Below are 26,504 nucleotides of genomic sequence, written 5' to 3'. Positions count from 1 at the left end.
GTAACCATAGCTCTAGTTTTACTACTCTTACTAAATTACTATTTGTAATACAATCGACTTTTGAATTACTTTCTATAGCAAACATTTGAATATAGTTTATAAATCAAAACCCCCACTTTACCCATCTAAATAATCAGGGGGTTTCTAAGGTAATAACCAAGGAAATCAAGGTCGAAACTATTACGACAAGGCTGGTTACAAGGATAGAGATCAAGGGAACTAGAAGAGTAAGAATGATAGGAGTGGATTATATATACCTCTCGGAAGTAGAGATAATGCTGGAACTAGCTTAGTTAAGATGTCCAAGGTGGACATGATGGAGAAATTATTAAAAGGAGTTAAAACTACCAACTCTGGGGTGACTAATACAAAGAGTGATTTGTCTTCCATGAGTTAGATAGTAAACTCACACTCTACTTCTATCAAATAGTTATAGTGGAAAATGAGCCAACTCTTAGCAGTATTGAATTAGAGGAAGAGTGGAACTTTTCCAAGTGATACAGTTCAAAATCCTCAAAATGATGGCTCTTGCATGGTAATTACCACATAGAGTGGTAGGGTATTACCAGGCTATTCTATAGGCAAAACTGTTATTGAAGAGGTAATCGAAAAAGATGTCGATCTTAAAAAAAGTAATCTAGTGGCATCTGAGAAACTGGATGAGGTTACACCATCAAATCATTACCAGATTAATGATTTGAAGAAAAGAAAGGGAAAGGAAGCTAAAATGGTGGTTACCACTCTCCCAAAACTACCTTCTATATTTCCCCATCGATTGAAAAAGAAGGTCGATGAATAAAGTTTGGAAAATTTATGGCTATGCTTAAGCAATTGACGGTCAATTTGCCATTGGTGGAAGCATTGGAACAAATGCTCGGGTATGCAAAGTTCATGAAAGACCTTTTCATAAAGAAGCGGATGGTTAGCTATGAGCCGATGGACAAACTCTATTATTATGGTTCTATCTCCATAAGTTCTTTGGTGCAGAAGAAGGCAGACCTGGGAACATTTACCATCCCATACACTATTAGGTCTCTTGATTTTGCAAAAGGTCAATGTGATTTGGGAGCTAGTATAAACTTGATGCCGCTTGCTGTTTATAATAAATTGTGTTTGGGGGATCCTAATCCCATGAACATGAGGCTAGCTATGGGGGATAGGTCTGTGAAGCAGTCCATGGGGATTCTATATGATGTATTAGTAAAAGTGGCCAATTTCATATTTCCAGCTGATTTTGACATTCTTGATTGTGAGGTGGATTTCGAGGTACCCATAATCTTAGGTCGACCTTTCCTCGCAACCGGGAGTGTACTTATTAATTTAAGGGCAAGAGCACTATTTAGGTTGAATGTTGAAGTAGTTCGATTCGATGTATCCCATTCTATGAAACAATATAAAGATATGAACGTATTTGCTATTGTGGATGTTTATTATGAGGAGGAGCAGGAAGTACCTATAGAAGAAAAATTTTATGTGGAGACTTTAGCTGCTATATTGATGAATATTGATCATGACGGTATTGGAAATTATAAGGAGATGGTGTGTATGCTTTAACAGACATGGGTTCTTATTCATATGCACCCAAGAAGTTGGATTTGGACTTGAAAAATCATCCAAGTTCACCTGCTAAGCCTTCTATTAAAGATCTACCTACCTTGGACCTAAAGGAGTTGCTTGGTCATTTAAGGTACATGTTCCTAGGTAGTGGGAATACACTACTTGTGATTATTTCCGCTGATCTAGGTGAGAAACAGGTGGAAACTCTTATCTCTATTCTTTAAAGAAATACGAGGGCTATTAATTGGACAATTATAGACATCATCGGTATCTCTCTTGGTATATGTACACATAAGATTCAGCTAGAGGAGGATTGTATCCCGACTATTGAGCACCAGTATTGTCTAAACCCACCTATACATGAGGTGGTAAAGAAAGAAATCATCAAGTGGCTAGACAAAGGAGTAGTATATCCCATTTTAGAAAGTAAGTAGGTGAGTCCTATTCAGTGCATGCCCAAGAAAGGTAGCATGCCAGTTATGGCTAATGAGAAGAATGAGTTGATCCCACTCAGGCCTGTTACTAGGTAGAGGGTGTGTATGGATTATACCTTTCATGGATCAGATGCTTGATTGACTAGCAGGAAGGGGTTGGTACTGTTTCTTAGATGAGTATTCTTGTTACAACCATATTTCTATTACTTTTAAAGATTAGGAAAAGACGATATTCATGTGCCCATATGGTACAGTTGCTTTTAAGTGGATGTATTTCGGTTTGTGTAAAATACCCACCACTTTTTAGCAGTGCATGATGTCGATATTTTTTGATATGGTTGAAGACACGTTGGAGGTCTTTATGGATGATTTCTCAGTTGTCGGTGATTCTTTCGAGATCTTCTTGCTAAATTTTAGTCGGGCATTGTAGCGGTCTGAAGAGTTCAACCTTGTCCTTAACTGGGAAAAGTGCCACTTCATGGTGAAGGAAGGCATTATTTTCAGTCACAAAATTTCAGCTAAAGGTATTGAGGTAGATAAGGAAAAAGTTAAAGTGATTGAGAAACTACCTCTCCCTATCTTAGTCAAAGGGGTACGTAGCTTTCTTAGTCATGCGGGGTTCTATCGCAGATTCATAAAAGACTTCTCAAAGATTGCAAACCCTCTTTGCAAACTTCTGGAGAAGGAGGCTAAGTTCACTTTTGATGATGACTAACAAAAGTCTTTTGAATGCCTTAAGATGAAACTAGCGGAGGCTCCAATTATTATTGCTCCTGACTGACTAAACCATTCGAGATTATGTGTGATGTCAGTGGAGTGGCACTTGGAGTTGTTCTTGGCCAAAAGAAAGAGAAGTTGTTACATCTGATATATTATGCAAGCAAGGCCTTGAATGGGGCCCAAAAGAATTATACCATGACTGAGCAGGAACTTCTAGCAGTTGTGTATGCTTTTGAGAAGTTTTGTGCATATTTGTTAGGTACCAAGGTGGTGGTCCACACTCACCATGCACCCTTGAGATATTTTATGGCAAAAAAGGATGCAAAACCAAGGTTAATTAGATGGTTCCTGCTGCTTTAAGAATTCAACTTTGAAGTCAAAGATAGGAAGGGTTGCAAAAACCAAGTTGCAGATCATTTGTCTAGGTTGGAAAGCGAACAAGAAGTTAGAGATGAATTTAAGATCAATGATGCATTTCCAGATGAGGAAATCTTAGTTACTGTCATGGAGAAAATACCTTGGTACGTTGATATCGCAAACTATGTGGTGAGTGAGGTGATTCCAGAAAATCTTTCTTTTCATCAAAGAAAGAAATTTCTTCATGATGTGACACATTATTTTTGGGATGAGCCATATCTATTTCGGCGATGTGTTGACAATATCGTAAGGAGATGTATTCCAAAAATAGATATATTGAGTATATTGGAAGCATGTCATACTTTCCTGATTGGAGGTCATTATGTTGGTGACCGTACTTCTAGAAAGATGTTACAAAGTGGCTGCTATTGGCTGACTTTATCCAAAGATGCTTATGAGTTTGTGAGAAGATATGACCAATGTCAGAGGTAGGGGTCAATCTCCAAGCACCATGAAATGCCTTTGACGAAAATAATAGAGGTGGAATTATTCGATGTATGGGGCATCCACTTTATTGGGCCCTTAGTGAGCTCATATGGGATGAACTACATTCTAGGTGTTGTTGATTATGTATCAAAATAGGTTGAATCCATCACTTTGGTTGACAACGAAGGGAAGAGAGTAGTTGCATTCCTAAAAAGGAACATTTTCTCTCAATTTGGGGTACCACGCACCATTATAAGAGGCGGTGGATCTCACTTTTGCAATTGTGTGTTTCGAGCTATCTTAGAAAAATATGGTGTCAAGAAACACAAAGTAGCAACACCATACCACCCATAGACTAGTGGGCAAGTGGAGATTTCAAATAGAAAGATCAAAGCCATACTTGCTAAAATAGTGAATTCTAGTTGACAAGATTGGTCTAGGAAGCTTGATGATGCCTTATGGGCATACAAAATAGCTTTCAAGACACCAATCGGCATGTCACCGTACTAGTTGGTTTATGGCAAGGCATGTCATTTGCCAATTGTTGGAACATAAGGCACTGTGGGCACGTAGGAGGTTGAATTTGAACTGGAATGAGGCAACATAGTTGAGGTTAGTGGAGCTGAATAAGATGGATGATTTCCATCTCGGGGCATATAAAAGAGATGATCTATACAAGGAGACGATGAAGAAGGACCATGACCACAGGATTGAAAAGCAAAATTTCCAAAAAGGTGACTTGGTGCTCCTGTTCAACTCCAGACTCAAACTTTTTCCAGGTAAGCTCAAGTTCATTTAAAGTAAATCAAGTCTACTCATCTGGAGTAGCAGAACTTAAAAATGAAGACAAAAGTGTCTTCAAAGTTAATATGTAGAGTGTGAAACTGTATATCGGTCCAACGGAGTGGATAAAAAGTATTTCTATTATCTATGTTGATGAAGTCTGAGTAATCGAGATAACTGAGTCGTGCCACCATGATAAATCAACCGCTAGTGAGAGGTAACCCACGGTGTGTTGTTGTAAAGTATTATTAAATTATTTTGTTGTGTTAGTGTATTTTGATGGGTTTTTGAAATGTGCAGGATCAAAAATACAACAAAAAGAAGGAGTGTTACAGTTGGAAAAAGAGGTGAAAATCTGAGCTACTAGAACAAAAGTGAGGGCCAATTTGATGGACCACCAGTCACCTGACGGACCACTATTTCCACTGTCAAAAATAAGCTAAAAAATTCATTCACTGGATCAAGTTGATGGTCAAAATAGTGGACTGTCACAAATTTAGTGGACTACCACGAAGACCATCAAAATCAAATTGGATGGCCTAGGTTCTGGTAAGGTGCAACGAATAACGTTGTGGATCATCACAAATTTGGTGGACCATCACATTGACTGTCGTAATTAAGATGAAGTGACCACGTTTCGGTAAGGAGCAATGAATCATATGGTGATCCGTCACATTTCCAACGGACCGACATAGCATCCGTCGCAGTTACCCTAGTACCGGGTCGGGTTGGTTTAAAATTGATGTTTATTTAAGTGATCTGTACCTGGTCCAAATGTTTTTAAAGAGATAAAAAGAGTGGTTACACACATTGTAACCTTTTCAACTTCTTCAACTGATCAAATCTCTTTGGATTCAAAGAATCTAAAAACATTTGCTCTTTCTAGGACTCCTCATCTCCTTCCCTTTTCCCTATTTAAGCAAAACCACCCTTTTCTTTATCTTCATCTCATACATTCTTGAAAGTAGTTACTTGAGTTTTAATTTAATTTTGTTGTGAATAAGTAAGAGAGAAGCTACTGAACCAAGGTATGAGCATAACCATGTTCTTCTCTTTTTGAATTACAACAACATGAAATAAATAATTGGTTAATTGATAAAAGTTCATCTTGTTTTTATTCTTTTATTTTAACTTGATTTGAGTCCAAAACTGTAATATATACTATGTGGGTGAAGTTTGAGTAATTCGTGTGCTCAAAAGTGGGAAATTTCATGCATTAATGTGAAGTGGGTGCATATTTGTTGCTAAAAAATGATGTTACTCAGCAAATGCTCAGCTAAATGTCAAAATGAAAGCCTAATCTGGAGAAGGGGGTGCGACGGTCAAAATGGTGGACCACCAGTCTTGAGATGGACTACCATATGGACCATTTCAAGGACCCCAGATGTGAATCCCACTCAATAAGATGCGATGGCCAAACTGGGGGACCATCAGTCTTACAACGAATCACCATATGGACCGTTGCAACACTCAAATATTTTAGGTCTTCTAGATGGGACCTGACAGTCCACCTGGTGGACCACCAATTACCTGACGAACCACCAGTATGGCCGTCAAGTTAGTATTTACTCTGTTTAGGCTATTTTTATGCTATGAACTAATTCTTTACATTTTTTTAGATGTTATGGCTCACACACTCCCACCAAACAAAGGAGGAAGATCTCAAAGGGGTAGAGTCGAATCTGCACTCACATATAACACTAGGCAACATAAAAGGGAAAATCCCATGCTCTCCCAGTCTGAAGAGGAGACCAATAGTAGTACAAGCAGTACCAGCTCAAGTTCAGACAAGGCCACGATTGCTACAAATCAACCCGAGCCTGTTGAGGGTGAACCTGAGGCTGCTAACATAGCAAAACAAATGGAAGCGACAGATGTAGATATCGAACCTGAGGATGCTAGCGTTATCAAGTGTAATGATCTCCAAGTTCTAGAGGAGATGAGATGATAGATAGAGGCAGTAAGACAAAAATTCTATGATTGATTGATACCTACAGTAAGAGAGATAAAAAGGCCATTTACGGAGGAACATTAGATTGTGACAATAGAGTTATATGAATATCCTGAGCTGGAATGCCGTTTTAATGAGTATGAACTAGAATGGATGAGCAGGCCACTAGGATCATATCAATTAAATTTGGTAAGAGAATTATTTGCCAATATCTTACATTAGTTTAGAAGGACTGTCCAAAGGGGATGTTAGTTATAAGCCTATCGAATAGAGAGTTAATACCTGTCCGAGGGGCCATTGTCGATATTTCATCCTGGATGATTAATAGGATGTTGTTTGGGCCAGAGTATGAAGCTCCACCTGCTATACCAAATCTTGAGTATAGGCTGAGAACTGCATCTACTCATAGGCCTTGGGTGGGTTCATTATTGACTGATGATGGTAACCCCTTTTGGTTGACCAATCCTCGGGAGCGTATTACAAAATTTTCCATTAGCTTCAAGGTTAAGTTCTGGTGGGCCGTTGTTTGCTTAAGGATGATGCCAACAAAAGATAACAAAAACCTGGATAAACACAGTGCTGTATTAGTGGAAAGCTTGGTTTCAAGGCTGTAGGTTAACTTCAGCTAGATTATTGTAGATGAGATATTCGTAGGGGCACATAAAACTGCCAGTGCATTCCCGTTCCTATGCTTGATCATAGAGTTGTGTAGGCAAGCAGGTGTGCCTCTGATTCATGGAGTTGATAACATAGTCTAGGCTACACATAGAAAAGACATTGAGAAGGTGAAAGATGACTCAAAATTTGAGATACGTGTCACCAAGCCTCTTACTTACTAGACTCAATTTGTACCAACTCCCGATTCTACCAAAATTTCTACAGGTATGCCTTTTCCCATCACCACTTATGTGCCACCTGAGTATGTGCCTCCAAGTACATCTGGAGGGTTAGGTTCCGCACCATCTATGGGTGGAGCAAACTTTGCCTAATATAGGTTAACACAGGAAAATTTTGCAAAATTGGTGAAGCTGCAAAAGAGGTTTCAGAAACAGTTAGATAAATAGACGTCAGAATTCAATCATTTTGTTGATAGAATTATAGCTGAGGCAATCTATCCATTCCAAACTATTCAGGCTAGGATGGACAATGTGGAACACCACATAAACAAAAGTCTAGATGTACTATCTCTCCCTGATCTATCCAATCTCATGGTTGAATTTAACCAGGCAAAGGCTGATATAGCAGAGTTAAAGGAGAGGTAGCCACAACAAACTACTTTTGACCCATCCTTAGTGGTGAGTGATGATGATAAAGGCATTGTGGACCTAATGGGAAGGCCTGTGAAAGACAAAGAAAAGAAACACATAGATAAATGAGATGCAAAGAAAGTTGAAAAGAGGAGAAAGAGAGAAGAAATAACACCTGAGTAATAGGAACAACATGATCTAAAGAGACCTCGAAAGAAATCAAAGAAAAATCATGAAAAGATAAAGAAGAAAGAGGAAGATGACGCAACAAGAGTATCTACTAGTGCTGCCCTAGCAAGGGGGCAAAGTTTAGGCTCAGTCTGAGAGATGATTCCTATAATTCTAGAGGGTGAGGTTTTGATTGCCCCTACCACCATAGGGGACAACATTGCACTAGGTAAGGATACAGGATCCTTACCACACTTCATAAATGCCTCAGATGAATAAGAGGTAATACAAGTATACCTATTCTTTTGTACTTTAATTTAATGCTTTGAGGAAAATGCATATGTTATTTATGTGAGGGTGGTGTACTAATACCATGGGGGTTGTGTTGCTGATATTCTTGACCTTACCATGTACTATCTAGGAGAATCGACATGTCTAGGATCATGTTAAGTTCGCAGTTGCAGTTTTCATTTTTAGGTTTAACTTTAGGTTTGCATTTTTCTTTTTTTTTAAGTATGTTGTTAATATTGGTCCATGAAATAAAAGTGTTGTTTGTGTTAGTTTCGTGTTGAGAATATGGATGATGAATGATGTTGGCATCAGCTATGACTATTCTATATGACTGTTTACTTTTGTCTTCTAGGATATGTGATCAACTGTTAGTGAATCTGTAGTTAGCATTAACCTGTAAATACACATGACATGTGATGTAAATCTTAAGAATAGTAGATGAGTTTGACTTAGTTACCGCTGTGCGTGTGAGTATTTGTATTGGTTCTTACATAGGATAGGACCTAGAACTTGCCTGGTTCAATTAATGCTATTCTATAGTTGATAAGATAAGAAGGGATGGCAGGACACCTTGTGTTTTTAGTCTACTTAGCCAGAATAATTAAGATAGGACCTAGAACTTGCCTGGTTCAATTAATGCTATTCTATAGTTGATAAGATAAGAAGGGATGGCAGGACACCTTGTGTTTTTAGTTTACTTAGCCAAAATAATTAACCCTACCAAAAATAATTTCCCACTTTTGAACCCTTTTTTGAGCCTTTGTTAATTTTTCTTCATCACCAAGCATTCTAGTTGACTCTCTTTAATCTGTTGACTCCTAGCTCTAGCCCTGGCCCAATGGTGGGTAATGTGTACCAACACTTAGGAAAAAAACCTAAGTTAAGGGTCGCTATTATAGGGTTGTTAACTGTCTAATGGAATGTTGGCCTAGAATTTAAACTAGAGTATTTGGCCCCGGTCTATTAAAGACAATGTGCACCTTAACTTATTGCATCAACCTAAGTTGAGGGTGGCTGATACTTGCATATATATATATATATATAAATTAAAAAAGGGGGTTTCTTATTGTGGTAAAGTATGAATGAATGAGAAGAGGGTAAGCGAGCTAGAAAAACAATGGCCTTGGTAAGAAGAATTCGAAGGCAAAGAGAGTCTTAGTCACTTTTACCAAAAATTCCTTCTTGACCTAGCCTGATACCTTAGTTCTAGCCTAGAAAAAACCTGTTTGATCTTGGAACTTAGTTATGAGGGGGCATTGGATGATAAAGGCAAGCTTATGGGTGCATGCACTATGTTTGAAACTTCTTTGATGAGTGAGAGGGTTTTGTTTTGTATCCATAAAATATACCAAGTGGTGGATCTCCTTGACTATGAGGGAAACCTAAGTTGTACTTAATTTGGCTGATTTTTGTAGATTCTTGTATCCATGTTTGTGTAGAGGAATTGAATTTGAAACAATGCCGGTTATGGAATCTGACATATAATGTGGATGACAAGTGAATGGTTGTGTGAAAATTGGTTCAGTAGTAAATGTCTGTCATTATATTGTTCATATTTGCAATTTGGTGCTGAGTTGCTTGAGGAAAAGCAATTATCCTAAGTTGAGGGTGTTGATGTTCCGGCTTTTGATGAAATATTTTGCATCATTTTCTTGGGAAACTTGTATGTTTTCAAGCAACCAAGGTTGCATTTAATGTTGGATTTTAGTTTTCAGGGTAAGGAGCTAGCTGAAGAAAAAGACTTCTAAAAAGTATCAGAAAAAGACTTCTGATGGTAAAAATGGTGGACCGTCAGTCTTCCGACGGACCACCAGTTTATCCGTCAGAGTTAAACAGAACAAGACATCCTAAAACACTCACTGACGGCCCATTTGGTGGACCGTCAGCCTTGCGACGGACCACCACTTTGGCCGTTAGGGCTATCCAGAATTTAACTCTCAAGGACCATTATCGATGGTCCATATGATGGACCGTCAATCTGGTGATGGACCACCTCTTTGGACGTAAGAGCTAAGCAGAACCAGCCTCTCTAGGATCATCACTGATGGCCCATATGGTGGACTGTCAGTCTTGCGACAGACCACCATTTTGGCCGGCAGCGCTAAGCGAAACTTGGCTTTCAAGGATCATCAACGACGGTTAATATGGTGGATCGTCAGAATTTCGACGGAACACCACTTTGGCCGTCACTTTGGATGCGGATTTTATAATTTTGAATTTTAAATCCCTTTTACCTGGGAACATATAAATACCCAATTTTAGGTTTTATGAGGGATCATCTTTTATCCATCTTTTATCTATTATTAGGGTTTTCCATACTTGAAACATATTGTACGTAGTTTTTCTCTAAGATTCATTTTGAGAATTGTGGATCTAGATTCCTTTATCATGTTTTCTATTGAAGATTGAAGAGCAATAATTGTGACTTTTGTAAGTAAATTCTAAATTAATTTATGAATATCACAATGATTTCTTCTCTTTCAATGTTGGAGATATGTGTCTAAGCTCCTATAACTAGGGTTATGGGAGCCTTGATGTGAATAGCTGATTGAGGGTTGTGAATCTAGTAGATTCCCATGATTAATTGATATTACATTGACCATTCTTCACTTTAATAACTTTTCTTGGTTGCAAACTTGAAAAGTGAGCCCAAGAACAACACTTGTTCGAATAAAAAAGTGTTTGTTGGGAAAAGAAAGGGTTTACATAAATCTAAATTCCTTAACCTTTGGATAGAGGGTAGATGCCTTAACTGGTTCAACCAATGTGAGAATATAGTTGAATAAATAATATGTTCCTTAAGTTTGAAAGAATTAAGGGATAAGCTTCTCATTTAAGTTGAGAAACTAATGGGTAAACTATAGAATTCAATTAATCTTGCAATTAGAATTGTTCATTGGGAATTTAAAATAGTTCAGAGCCCTAGTTGCTTAAGCATCTTGGTAACCATAACTCTAGTTTTACTACTCTTTCTGAATTACTATTTGCAATACAATCAACATTTGGATTACTTTCTGTGAAAAATATTTGAATACAGTTGATAAATCAAAACCCCTACATTACTATGGAACCCTTGATCAACAGTCTAATGGCAACCACAATACTTAGTGAACACAATATTCCCTGTTGGATTTGACACCGAACCTAGTTGGGTTCTATACTTGACAACAAATGCTTACACTTTCTAACGAGAGTTGTAATTTGGGCGTATCACTTGCCATGTTGTACCTACACAAATGTCCTTATAAATAGAAGGACAACCAATATTAGCAAGGTTTGGTAGTAATCCCCTCACTTCACTCCACACAACCTCTCCTTTTTTCACTCTTAGATTACCACCTTGCACTCCGTTACTCCTCTCAATCTTTTGTCTCTTATAATAATTCAGATTAGAGGAGGTAGGTATTTCTCTTTGCGGCTTAGAAAGAAAGTAAATTATGAGGTGATTCCCCCATTGGTCTCTTACAACATTAGGCCAATTTTGCACGTTAGGAACTTGATGTCGTGCAAACCAATCGGCACCTAAGTATACATGACTGTAGGCCAAGGGAAGAATATTGTACCACACCTCCTCATGGTATTTATATTAGGAGAAGACAACTTTTACCCTCTCGGTAGCCTTGAGCCCGTCCAATGAGTATGGAACAAGTAAAGGCTCTAAAAATAACCCTATGTAGTTGACCATGGATGGAAGGATGTAGTTTCTATAGTAAATATCATTCAACACTATAAGGCAGCTCAGTATCCCACAAATGGTCATCTTTCCAGAGTGTATACTCCTTTTCGGATCAACGTTATGAGGCACACAAGTACCCCTCAGTTTTGGAGATGCACCCCCTCTTCTTCTCTTTGGACAACCTCCACTTGAACTAATATAACAATTCACACTATATTAACCTTGATAAGAAGTACTACAAGGTGAAGAATATGAATCTTCACACTCCTCACGTGTACTCTTATCATAGCTCTCATAATCTTTGTGAATGAAAGGGTTATACCTAACACCAAATCTAGGTTTGGAGTGGGGATATAAGACTCCTCACATGCCCCAATGTAATCATAAGAATCATCACGATGTCCTACATCATCTACAAATTCACCAAAAGAACTAGGTACTTCATTCCCCTTATTTTCTCCCCTAAAACCGTGTCCCTCAAATCTGCCCAAGTTTTGATCATGGCTATTTTCATAGCCTCCGCAATATCCCTTAACTTCGTGCCACAAAACCCCTCACTACAATCATAGTCTCCTATGTTGTAGTCACAATAATCCTAGTCTATCCAAGACATGTTCCCCTTATATCACCTTTGTATCTACACAATGAACAAACAAGATTAGTAGTAATAGCTCCTCACTAACACTCGTATACACTCACCTTTGTAATTCTCACAATTGGAGCGACGAATAATGAAAGTTGCTTATACTCCGGTAGTCAATAGGATGTCAATTCTACTTAGTGGCCGGAATGAATTCTTGTTTGATCGAATCAAGATACAAAAACAAAATTTACTTACGAACTTGAAACAAAGAAGTTACTATGAGTTAAAAATGAGAAAATCACACAAATAACGAATACATAAAAGAAACGAATTCAACAATTAATCTACAACTAAGTGGGTGATTACAAGTTTTTAATTAATTCTAGAATCAAGAAATGAAACTAATGAAACAATAAAATGAAACTAAGAATCTAAAATTTGAGCTTAATTAAAGTTGCATGAACAGTACAATGATGACATGGCAGCCACGTATTGGTTGAGGTTTTAATTTTATTTTTCAAAGTCCAAGTCTTGACCCATTTTTAATTTGGATTGGTGGAATTTTTTTTAAGGAGGGAATAATAAGTCTTGGAGCCATTTTTTTCAAGTTTTAAATTTCAAGACTTTAATTTTGTAGTACTTTCCTTAAAACATGGACCCTTGTATCAAGGAAAGTTGCTGGGAAATGGTTGATAAAGTCTTTGGTGGTTGTAGTGTCTTTCAAGACTAACAAGTCACACACCTTTTTCCTTCACCCTTATGGATCTAAAGTTCACTTTATATTCAAAAATATATGAAGTTGGTGATGAACACCAAGAACAACAACAACATCCACCAAGAACAACAACAACAATCTTCAAGAACAACAATAATTTCACACGTCCACTTCCAAATTCCACAATAACAATATCTTCAACACTTGGCTAAGACAACTACAACTTCAACAAAATGGTTCTTTGGCCACCAATTAACAACAAAATCACGTGGTAAAGCCTAGAACAACAACAAGGTGAATACCATACGGCCAAAGTGAAGCCATAACAACAAAAATGTCCAAAACACTTTCAAGTTTTCAAGTTCACAACAACATCAACAATGTAAGCTCAAACATAGATTTAGAATCAAAGGGTTAGTGAAGGATAAAACTAACAATAGAAACACTAAATAAAAGTAAAAAACTTGGTCAGGACACAACAAGAACACACTTTCTCCCAAGAACACAAGAATGGACAGGTTTGCTTCGTTTTTTATTTTTCAGATTTCTACACTTTTTTTTATTTTTCAACTAACAAGCCCAAGATTGATCTTGTGGGAACAAGACTAAGCCATTCTTTGATACCAAATTATACAATAAAAACAAGGAACTCACGAAGTAACTCAAAATAGTCCACAAACACACTCCAAAATAGTTCACAAATCACTAAGATCCTTGAACTGATTGGAGACCTCTTTAGAATTCACAACACAAGACTAGAATAAGAAGATAACAAGATGTTTGACACCTATTTCAGCCAACCCAAGCTAGCTTAAAAACACAAAAAATGAAGAACAAGAAGGAAACAATTTCGGCCAACAAGAACAAACACAAACCGAGAGTAGAGATCAAGAACACACAACAAGTTTGCCAGAATGTAACCGATAGATAGTGAGACAAAGATTATTACAAGATTAAGAACCAAGTGTATTTCAAAACTAACCCCTAATGAATGTAATAATCAACACCAAACTATTACGGTGACCGCCAAGGGAACCGAAACACCTCAAGATCCACCGTTTCCAAGCAAAGGTCAATACTAGCTTTTCCGAGCAATAAGCTACAATGGCTATTCCAAGCCCTAACTAAGACTAAACTAAGGTATTCTACTCTCAAAGAGAGGACTTTCAATGTTTCAATATTTCATCATTCATAAACTAATGAGAAAAGACCTAAAATATTCTATTTATATTATTACAAGACAAGACAAAAATGATAACAATACCCTTAATGGGTGGGGTGGCTATGGAGTGCATTTGGGACAAGTGAAGTGACCAAAATACCCTTAATTGAAGTGACCAAACCGTGATCCATTAAGTGTTATCCAAATACGTGAGTCCTCAAGTTTTCAATGCTCCAAGCAATCTTCTACTCACGGCTTTATTTATGCTCAAAACAGGTCCTCCATTCATGTCCATGTATCTTCGAGGTGACGACGTCTTGATTTTCTAGGTGTTGGCCTCTAAAGATATCATCAAAAGACAAGATGACCATTTGACTTGTATCAATGGGTATGGTGAAAGAACTAGGGAATTGTGATCTTTCCAAACTTGTGTCTTTGAAGTGGTTATAACAACCCTATAATTTAGAATTGATTTTTGTTATAAGAACTGTGGTAATTTGTAAAATTGAAGTAGTCTTGAACTATTTCATGATATTTCATGATATAAAGAACAATTTGGAATACAATGTTATGATTTAATGAACAAAGGGAGTCGACATTCCCCAATGTGTATTAATAAACAAAGGGAGTTGTTCTCCTTAAGTTAATGGAAATTATTTTGGCATGATGTGTTACCTTGCTAGTGTAGTTGGTATGACGATCACAACCATGTATGCCTAAAAGAGTAATCTTGTTCATTGAATGAGAATTTTTGATAATGGTTTTAATTGGGCTTTAATAAGGGTTGTGCAGCTGAGTCTTGAAAGTGGAGGTCCGAGGGACCAATACCAAAAATCGTATTTGCCGATACGGGGGTCTAAGTGACTAGGGAGGTTCGAATCCCCATTATTATTACTTTATGATTAGGGAGGTTTGAGACCCCTATAAATCATTGTATGATCAAGTTCTTAAGTCACCTTGATATATGTTGGAGGGTTTGAGCCCCCCATATGCATATATATGAGATTATTCTTTGGTTTGTGCGGCTATATGCACTAGGGCCCGACCAGAGGGTGAGAGCTGGGGCCTATATAGCTTGTGGGTACTATTATATAATGCTTGAGCTACATAATCTAGGCTAAAGTTTTGAAACACATGTTAAGCCTTATTACCTATCACAGCATGTGATATATATATATATATGTGTGTGTGTGTGTATATGTTTATGCATTTGAATATGTGTACTGTCTTTGAATGATTTTAAACTGTTGATCATGCCATTATGTTATCCTTATCCCTGAGCTTCATGCTAGTGCTCACCCTGCTAACCGTATTCGGATGTTGAATCCCCACGCGATACAGGAACTTGTCATACATTTACTCCACCTACTTAGTGACTTGGATTTGGGATCAACTAGCGAGTCATATTGAAGTGGTGAGCTTCTATACTTTGGAAGACCCCATTTCATGTTTATAGTTTTCTTTACATTTTGACTATTTCTTTGGTCTTGATTTTGTCTATGGTTGGGGGCATGTCCTGATTGGATACTCTTTGGTTTTGATTAGAGGCTTTGTCTGATTACCGTTGGCATGGGCGTGTCGGTATCTGTATAAGTATTAGTATTTGTATTGATACTGATATCGGTTGGTTTTGGTTGAAGACTTATTTTAATGTCTTTAAATTTATATTCTCTTATCTTATTATATGTTCAAAATTCAGCCTACTTTGTGATGTGGTAAGTTTGGTTTTGTTAGGTACAAGGGGTGATCTCCGGTCGACGTGGGACTTGAGTTCCCATCACGGCCAGGCCCTAGTTTGGGTCATGGCAAATATTAACTCATAAGCTACATCCCAATAGTTCGAGAATCACAAAAGGTCTAATATACCTAGGGATAAGCTTAACCCTTTTCCTAAGCCTCATCATTCCCATAATGGGTGACACATAAAGGAAAACTCGATCACCAACACCAAATTTAAGTCACTAAGTCTACGATCTACATAGCACTTCTGCCTACTCTAAGCCGCTCAAAGTCTATCCTGAGTGACCTAAAATCTATCCAAAGACTCACAAAGCAAGTGCATGCCTTGAGGTCTAATATGAGAAAGCTCAAACCAACCAACTAGAGAGTGACAACACCTACCATACAAATCCTTGAAGGGATCAAGCTCAATACTAAATGGTAGTTATCATTATACGCAAACTCCACAAAATCTTGATACTGCTCCCACTAACCTCCAAAGTCCATAACATAAGCGTGGAGTATATCCTTAAAAACCTGAATAGTTTGCTCTGACTGACCTTCGATCTGCGGTGAAAGGTTGAACAATGATCAACCCAGGTACCCAACTCCTCTTGAAATATCTTCCAAAAGTGAGATGTGAATACTGAACCTCTATCTGAGATGATAGACACTGGTACACCATGAAGATAAACTATCTCATGGGTATATATACGAGCCAACCTCTCAACACTAAGTAAAACTTGAACAGGAATGAAATAAGTGGATTTGGTCAAGTGATCATGATGACCCAAACACTATAAGAACCACTAAAAGTATGAGGCAACCCAATCACGAAGTCCATAGTGATCCGTTCCTATTTTTATGCGAGAATGGGTAACCTCTGAAGCAAACCATCAGGCCTTAAATACTCGGCCTTCACCTGCTGGCAACATAGGCAATGAGTTATAAAATCCACAACATCCTTTATCATACCACCCCACCAATAGTGTTGTCTCAAATCATGATACATCTTAGTCACTCCCAGATGAATGGAATATCTACAACAATGAGCCTGCTTTAAAATCAATCTTACCCAATCACCCACTCCCAGAAAACAAACTCGGCCTCTAATCCTCAAACACAATATGGATCAAGCGAAGCTTTCATAGCCTCTCTACTCAATACCTTATCACGTATCACTCTCATTCTAATATCATCAAACTGATGATCCTAAATCTAGCCCATCAAGGAAGACATAGCCTCCACAAATACCAAAACACATCTAGGTCTTGAAATATTAAGACAACCATTTTGTTAGCAAAAGACTGAACCTCTAAGCCAAGGGCCTCTCCTGGGTCAAAAGATGCACCAAAATACCGATGCTGGTCGACTTCCAACTCAAGCCATCAGCAACCATATTAGCCTTGCCTGGATAATAGAGAATTGTAAGGTCATAATCCTTAAGAAAATCAAGAAAACGACATTGCCTCATATTAAGGTCTCACTGGGTTAAGAAATATTGAGAGCTTCGATGATTCCAGAAGATCTCGCAATAGACTCCATATAATTAGTGCCTCCACTACTTCAAAGAAAAAACAACCACACACAACTCTAAATCATGGGTAAAGTAATTCTTCTCATAGGGTTTTAACTAATGAAAAGCATACACAATCACCTTACCCTCTCGCATCAACACAACACCTAACCCAACACTTGAAGATTCACAAAAGACGATAAACCCCATGCCTTCCTTGGGCATAGTTAAGATAGGTGTTGAGGCACTTTTTGAAGCTTGCCTCACAAGCATCACACCACTGAAAGGAAATCTTCTTTTGAGTTAACTTGGTCAATGGAGATGTAATAGATGAAAAACCCTCAATAAAATGCTGATAGTAACCTACCAAACCAATAAAACTCTGAATTTCAATAGGGGAAGTAGGCTTAGCCCAATCACTAACTGCAACAATCTTGGCCGGATCGACCATAGTACATCCTTGGTCACCATATGACCCAAGAAAGAAATGAACTGCAACCAAAACTCATACTTGGAGAGCTTAGCATACAACTTTTTCATCCCTCAATCTCTGGAAAGAAATTCACAAATGCTTCTCATTATTGACCTCACTCTTGGAATAAAGCAAGATATCATCTATAAATATAATGACAAAAAGTCAAGATACGACCAAAATACCCAATTCATCAACTCCATGAATGCGGATAGGGCATTGGTCAAACTAAAGGACATGACCAAGGATCATTTTAATCATACTGAGTTTGAAAAATTGTCTACAAAATATCCAAAGCTCTAATACTCAAGTGGTGATACTTGGACCTCAAATTAATTTCAAAAATACTGAAGCACCATAAAGTTGATTAAATAAATCATCAATATGAGGAAGAGTATACTTATTCTTAAAAGATACCTTATTCAACTGTCAATAATTCTATCGATAATTAATACACATATGCATGGACCCATACTTTTTATTTACAAATAAGATAGGTATACCCTAAGGTGATACACTAAGTTAGATAAATTCCTTATCCAACAAATCTTGCAACTAATCCTTTAATTTCTTCAAATCTGCTGGGGCTATCCTATAAGAAGAAACATGTATGTGTTTGGTGCCCTACTCAATATTAATGGTAAAGTCAATATCAGAATCTGAAGGCATATCGAGATAGTCCGTAGAGAAAACATCCACGAACTCATGGACAAAATGAATAAATTCCAAAGGTGGTAGGAAATCAATACTAGTATCATGAATATTGGCCAAATAAGACAAACATCCCCTCTATACTATATGAAGAGCCTGGAGAAAGGATATAACTCTCTTGGAACCCGAATGAAGCGTACCCTTCCAAGCTATCCTTGGCACACCCATTAAAGCTAAAGTCACAATTTTAACACAAAAATATAGGTAACATAATAAAGAGATAAACAATTCATACCCAAGATGACATCAAAATCTACCATATCTAGGATAATCAAATCTACCCAAGTCTTGCAACCCACAAAAGTCATAATACAGGATCAATGCACCTTATCCACCACTAAAGAGTCTTGCATTGGGGTAGATACATGGATAGGCATGGCAAGAGGCTCACTAGTAGAATTAAAACCCAAAGCAAAATATGCAGACACGTAGAAGAAAGTCAACCCCTAATCAAATAATACAAATACAAATATGAAGCAAATGAGGATAATACTTATGATAACATCATCAGAAGCCTTTACTTCTGGTCTGGAGGGTATAGCATAGAACCTTCCTTATCTACCACCTGGTTGAGTAGTCCCACAACCACCATCATGCGGATTACTACCTCTGCCTCGAGCACCTCTAGTAGAACCTCTACTTCTCATTGTAGATATAGGGGTAGGCCTGAAACATAGTGGGTACAGTCCTTGGCTATATGGACAACCTCATCAAATAGAAAAAAAACCCTATAGCCCAACTTATAATGGGAGGTACGATTGAGCGAAAATGATAACTCAAAGCTACTGAACATAAAAACTCACTACTTGAACCTTTCAAGCTGCCTGCATGGGTCTTTCATGATACCTATTAAAACCTCTAAAATCTCTTCCTCGGGGAATGTGACCTCTGAACTAACCCTGATGGTGCATCCTCTTAGTGCCTCCCTAAGACACTGAAAGAATAGACTCAGTCATCTTTGTATGATCTATTATACTCTAAAATGATGCCCCTGACATTACCATCTGGGCATTGTCAAGATGAAGTGAAAAATCCAACCCATTCTTAAACTTTTAAATCTTATCAGACTCGGTAACAATATTGGCATAAGAATTTCTAGACAAGGCATGTAATTATGCTCATAATACACAATAATCATAGATCCCTGCTCCTAGTAATTAAAACTATCTCTCATGCAATCCCTCAAACTGTAAGGCACAAGCCTGTCCAAAAAATCCTCAGTAAATTAATCCCAAGACATCTCTAGTGAACTAAGAGGTCTGCAACTAACAAGTGACCTCCACCAATCCCTGGTTGCATCTCTCAACTAGTATACAATGTAGGTAACCCCATGTGACTCAAGAGATCTAAGGTTATGCAACTTTTTATGACAATCAATTAAGAACTTATAGGCATTTTCTCATATAACACCACTGAACCTGGGTGGACCCAAATAAGTCAATCTCTTAAAACTCTTCTAATCCATAAAAGGAATAACTATACTCACAACAATAGGAGTCATAGTAAATATGGTTGGCTGAGATCCCATGTGAGGAGGTAACATAGATAATGGATGAACCCCTAATCTCGGGATACCATACTCGGATTCCAGTACAAAAGGAGGAACAACACTCGAAGTCATAGAGTACCAGAAGCAGCTATCGGTACCACTGGAGTATCTATGCTCAAAAGTGAAGGAACAACATAGGAAGCCTCTGGCACAAATGGAGGTACAATAAACGAAGCTGGAGGAACACCACGTATACTTAAAGGAACACCTTTTAAATAAGTCAACATGTGAATTAATAACCCCTCTCATATTGGGGTAAAAGAACTCCATGGAACCTGAGTAGGCCCTATATCTCCAGCATACTCAACTTGAGGTTTAGGGAATAACCCCCTATTACTACCTCTAGACGAGTCAGGTTCTTGTGTCCGTCCTATACCTCAGGCCTATCCATGACCCACAACTCTCTCCCTAGACTGAGCTCTCTCTTCTAGTGATGGCTCCATATTTCTAGCATTATGTGATATAGTCCTCACTATCTACGTAGAAAAGAGTGAAACTTAATTTAGAATATAGGGTATTAGAGTATCCGCATTATAATGAACAAAATAAGAGAAGTTTCCTAAAGATATCTTATATCCTTCAAAGATAGGTACAGACATCTACATATTGATTTACAAGACTCTACTAGACACCCTATTCTTATACTGATGAGACCAATGAACCTAGTTGCTTTGATATTAATTTGTCACGACCCAAAAACTAAGGGTCATGATGGCAATGTTTGCGGAAAGCCTTGACAAATAAGCCAGTCACCCAAACTAATATAAAATGAGAAAAACAACACAGAAACCTAAGGTAAGGCTTCTTAAACAAAGCCAAACCACATATATACAATAATAGCAGAAATATACATAACATGATACCATAAATCTCCCAAAATATAGTTTCACAGTGTCAAAACAAACTAAGTATATCTCAAAGTAAAAATATACAACTGATAGTTCAAAAAAGGAATATAATATATCTATAAATGTAAAACAAGACATAAACTAAAAAAAGAGGTAGTAGATCAACTCTAGAAGCATAGACATATCGCTACCTCAAAAATACTCCAAACATCGCCGAGATCTACTATCGTGTGGTGTACTCACACCTAGATCTGCACAAAAAAGTCATAGTAGGGATGAGTATGGTCCACTTATATTTAGTAGATATCATAGGCCAACTGAACAAAATAGAAAATAAAGTATATAAAATACACACTATGGTCACGTCACTTGCAATCAAATAACATCTCAAATGGTAGCCCACACCATCTTCACTAATAGTTCTAAAATATACAAATATACTAAATACAGGTACGATAACAACTCAAAAACATATAGACAGCAAATCAAGCACGAAAATAGAGCACAAAATATACAGAATGTGTGAAATACAATGATGATGATGATATGATATGATATGTCCGAGGTTATCGTACAACTTCCATTTACACCTATCGAGTTGCATTCCTAAGGTAGGACTAATGAGGGGTTCATCAACCCATACACAATCCATTAACCAATACCTATCCAAAAATGCATAGGTATGCCTCAACCCATAACTCTTCACTGACACATGCATCTGTAGAGTTTTTTTAAAAAATATCAAATTATATATCTGAAAAGCCAATATTTCCACAGTAGTAACAATGCTTCATGAATGTATATGATATGAGGATATAATGCCCATCGCTAACTAGAATGTGAATTTCCAAATTTAACCAATATACTAAGCACGTAAGCCAAAAATTCACTCAATAAGCCAACCATCCATGATCCAATATAATTCATATACCATAGAGTAAGATATAAAATAATATGCCATTGATACCAAAGATACCAGATAAATCCAAACTTAGATAATTTTCACCAAGAAAAACATTACCAATTACATAAATTATAGGCCTACATATCATATAAGATCGCACACCGTCACACATAGCAAATAATGTCTCAAAACCACCAAATAAATAGGTCCCCACATGGGTATAAAATAGTAATAAAGCTATTTACATGATTAGTTTCCACATCCATAACATGATTTTATATCACTATTGACTACCTAGCCTAGTCTAAAGAAATTTAATTCATAACCTACCTCAATGAAGAAAATCAAGCCCAAAAGACTTTAATATGGAGCCATCCCCTTCTGAACAGACTCAAAATCAATTAAAACATACAAATATAAAATCTACATATCAAAAGAAAGCCAACGATACCCATATTTTCCATTTCCTAGTTGGGGTCAAAATGGAACACCAAATATCTTTTCAAAAAGAAGGGTAAAATTAGAATTTTAGTCTAAAAATATATTACACATGATTAAACGAACCCATAGAATAATACCAAAGTGAAAACTAATTAAATGTGGGTTTTAAATTGCATAAATAATAATTTAGGCCTTTCGAGCCAAAAATCTCAAATTTCACTTTTAAAATTAAGTTTTAACAAGCTTTAGATGATAAGAATTGAAGAAAAATAATTGAAATAGGAGTTTGGAGCTTACCCAAGCTTGAAAATGGAAGAAATCACCCAAATACTTAATAATCCAAAGCTTCAAGTATAAAAAATAATGGAAAAATTGAGAAAAATCATTTTATAAAAGTACCGGCATTGACCGCTAAAGTGCCCAAAGGGCCGCTTTAGCAGTCACACCAACTGGAAACTTCAAATTTTTCTATGTCTCGGCCGACCCCTCAGGATTCATTAAGAATTCTGTATGTGCTAATAAACTACACTACCCTATTAATTCAATGTTCTGGACACAATGGTACAGTCAAGATTTTCATACGAGGTCATTTTGACAAAAAAATGGGTCCCACATCCAAGTACCATTTTTCTTATGTTCTGGCCAATAGCCCGAAATGAGTCTAGAAACTTTGGGACCCTAACTAAAGGTCCAGCTAGCCTAAAATCGACATTCCAAATTTGTTAAAACTATTAGAATTGGTATAGGAGGTCATCTAAATGAAATTTTTTCCCAGTAATAATTCTAATCAGCGAAGACTTCAAAATAGTGAATTGACTCTAAAAATAAAAAAAGCTTCCCTATAACTGAACTATCAACTCCAGCAAGTCATAAATGACTTGGAAAAGTTATAGGAAAGCTCTAAATAGAAAAAATAAGTAGAAATTTAGAAAATGACTAGGAGGGTCATTACACTTCAAAGCTTAGGTTCATGAATGTTGTAGATTCCTTGATATTCTAGTTTCTTGATATCAATGAACTCGTGTATTAACATAACTTTTAGTACCATAACATGTTGAAAATTTTAAACCCTAATTATATTGTGAAATTCATTATTGTTGGACTTGTGTTATTAAATTCCTAAATCTACCCCGTTTATGAAAATTTCATAATAGTTACATTTTTCAAAGATGGTGGATTATGAACACCCAATGACCTAGGATTTCATGCATATACTTATGAGTATTAGATCCTATAGTTTACATGTTCTATATAATGCATTTATTTTTAGTTTTCAGAATCTTACTATAATTGAGCATTTTAGTTATCAGTGTCATGAAGTTAGGAGTAGTATTTAGCACCAACCAGACACAGGGATAAAGGCTCACCCATCATTTAGGCTAAGAATTTTAGCAAGAATCTCTAAGTACCCAGACAGTGCCCAAGCGCACATGCAAGGGTACGTGGTCTTATCAAGTAATAAAGTGGCCTTCAAGAAGCCAAGTATCGATCCCACAGAGACTTGACTTAACAATGACTCTATTTTAGTTCATAATTTAGATTTAATTGATGCAAGCATAACAAAAAAGAGAGTTTGGAATTTGTAAATAGTAGAAAAGTAAACAATGCAAAAATTAAAGATCTTAAAACAATTAATAGGAGAAAACCCAAGGTTAAAGCACTTTAAAAATTCATACTACGTATTGATTTTAATTCGTTAATTTGCTTATCTTGGTTGTTGATTCATAGGGTTAATTGCATGATTATGATTTCCCAACCTCTAATCCTTTACCTAAGTTGAACCTTAGGACTACATCGTTGAGCGGGGATATAATAGTCCAATTAAGTGTATTAATCTATCATCCTACGTTTGAATTAAGTTCGGCTCCAAAGTACATCCATGTCCTATGTGCTAAGTTCAATTATTTATTTTATAAAATAATAAAACCCCAAAATTTATTTATTCCTATGTTCTATCTCTTTATTCCATCTCCTGAGTTTAAAAGGTAGACAATTGGTGTATTCTAAGGGTCGCGAATTCTTAAAATAGTTATAACAAGAATAAACAAGCAACCAATAATGATAACAAAATCAAATGAACTTAATTCAAAATAATAATTCTCATGTTCTTGTCTTTAACCATGAAAAAAGGCATTTAGCCACGCATAATAATAATCGTAATCATAAATTAGTAATTAATGACTAGAAACATGAATGAAATAAAATAAAATAATAAAAACCTAATTATGAAGTTGTAGCAGTCTATTGATCTCCAAAATATGTCCAAATATATGTAAATACGTGATATAACATGTATTTATAGAATAGGAGTAGTCCTAGTTCTTGATGGATTCGAATTCAGCACTTTTGTGAGCCTGGGAATGGATGGGGCACCGCCTTAGGTTGAGCCCCGCTCTAGGTGGGGTGCCTCCCAAGATAGAGTGCCGCTCTAGGAAAGGTTGATCCTTGATTATAGCCCCACTGTAGGTGGGGATCCGCCTCAACACCGTCTCAAGCCTCTGGAAGTTGTTCTTCAAATTTTGGTTAAGTATTGGACCTCAAATCTTTCATCCCTTGACTTGGGGTGTCTTTCCCAAGAATTACATGCATTTTCATCATCAAAATATTTTCATATTCATCTCACAAAGCTTCCTACACAAACACACCACAAATTAAGAGACAATTACAACACAATACCCATAACGATGAATTAAAACAAGAGCTAAGACTAGTTAGTTCATGTTAATCTTCAACTTATTGTTCCAGCTGTACACTCAATTAACTTGAAATTCTCTCATTACCAACAAGTTATTCTACTCATTAAACACAATAGAATCCCACGGGATCAACTAGGTAAGAACCTAGCTCAAGCTAGTAACACTAGTTTCCACGATTGAACTCTAAATGACTCTTTGAAGTACAAACTTGTTTGAAATTCACTTTGAAAATTATAAACACATCCTTTAACAATTTAATACACATTTATCTCATTATCAATCCATGTATCATACGAATCATCCTTAAAACTAGGCTAAAAAGGCTAGAATAGTGACACTAGAATGCCTAAATACACCAAACATCACCACCTCATACTTAAAGCCTTGTTCTTCCTCGAACAACTCTTAACTATAAGCATCATGATCTTGAGACTCTACACTTATACAACATGCAAGACACTCAAGCTAGTACTAGCATGACTATATAGATTGCAAGTTTTTACACTAAGCAAGTTACAAACAATATTGAAAGCTTATGAACACTACTCTAAAATATCCTAACCTTAAGAATTGACTAACCTAGTTGGTAAGATCATGCTAATCATTCAATCAAGGACATCATACAAATCACCCACATTCATCAAACACGTGCCCCTCACAACAAAGAGAGTTACCCATAATCACTCATAATTAAGTAATTCATAACATGATAGGCACACGTATCAAATTACACTCACTCTCACAAAGAATTCACAAGTTACACATAATGAATCATAAGCTTACCATTAGTGTAATGCTCTACTAATATCAGAATGACGAACTTAGGATCAATTAGGTCTTTTTCGGGTTGTAATATAGTCAAAGGGATGGGTAGGAACTATTTGGGGATAGTGACTAACCTCTCTAAGAGATTTAATACACTAAATTGTACATTTAAAACCACTCTCCAACAACCAAAGAAAAATTTTTCATCCACCCATATCTTTTATTTTTCCCATACTTTTAAGTATTTCACAAACACTTGGTGGGCATATTGTTTACTCCTTCAAGATTCAATTTTTCTCATTTTATACAATCATGGGAATATTTTTAACACCATTTGTATCACTCTCAGCCACTACAAATCAAATATAAACACCATAAGTCTTACCTCAGGGTATCAATTTCACCTTTTTTGTCTTTAATTTATTAGAATCCTATTTTTTCTTTTCAATTCATTTTCCATTAAAGAACTTAGGAGCTTTTTTGGATCAAATTATGGTCTATAAAAGAAGGGGATTAGGCTACATATGAGGCTACCAAGGAAAAGGCTAAAGGCTCAATAGGAGTTAAATAGGATAATGCACAAAGGGTAGGACAAATAGAAGATATAAAACAAGGCTATCAAAGAAATGCCTAAATCATCTCCTAAACCCATACTCTTTATTTCGTTTCACAAACACACACCGGGTAAGTTTTAGATAGCGCATGAAATAAGGAATATCCAAAAATCTCACACACATATGGCATATGCTCAAC

The sequence above is a fragment of the Capsicum annuum genome, chromosome 12, assembly GCF_002878395.1.
Source record: "Capsicum annuum cultivar UCD-10X-F1 chromosome 12, UCD10Xv1.1, whole genome shotgun sequence".
NCBI lineage: Eukaryota > Viridiplantae > Streptophyta > Magnoliopsida > Solanales > Solanaceae > Capsicum > Capsicum annuum.
This window is presented reverse-complemented; position numbering follows the sequence as displayed.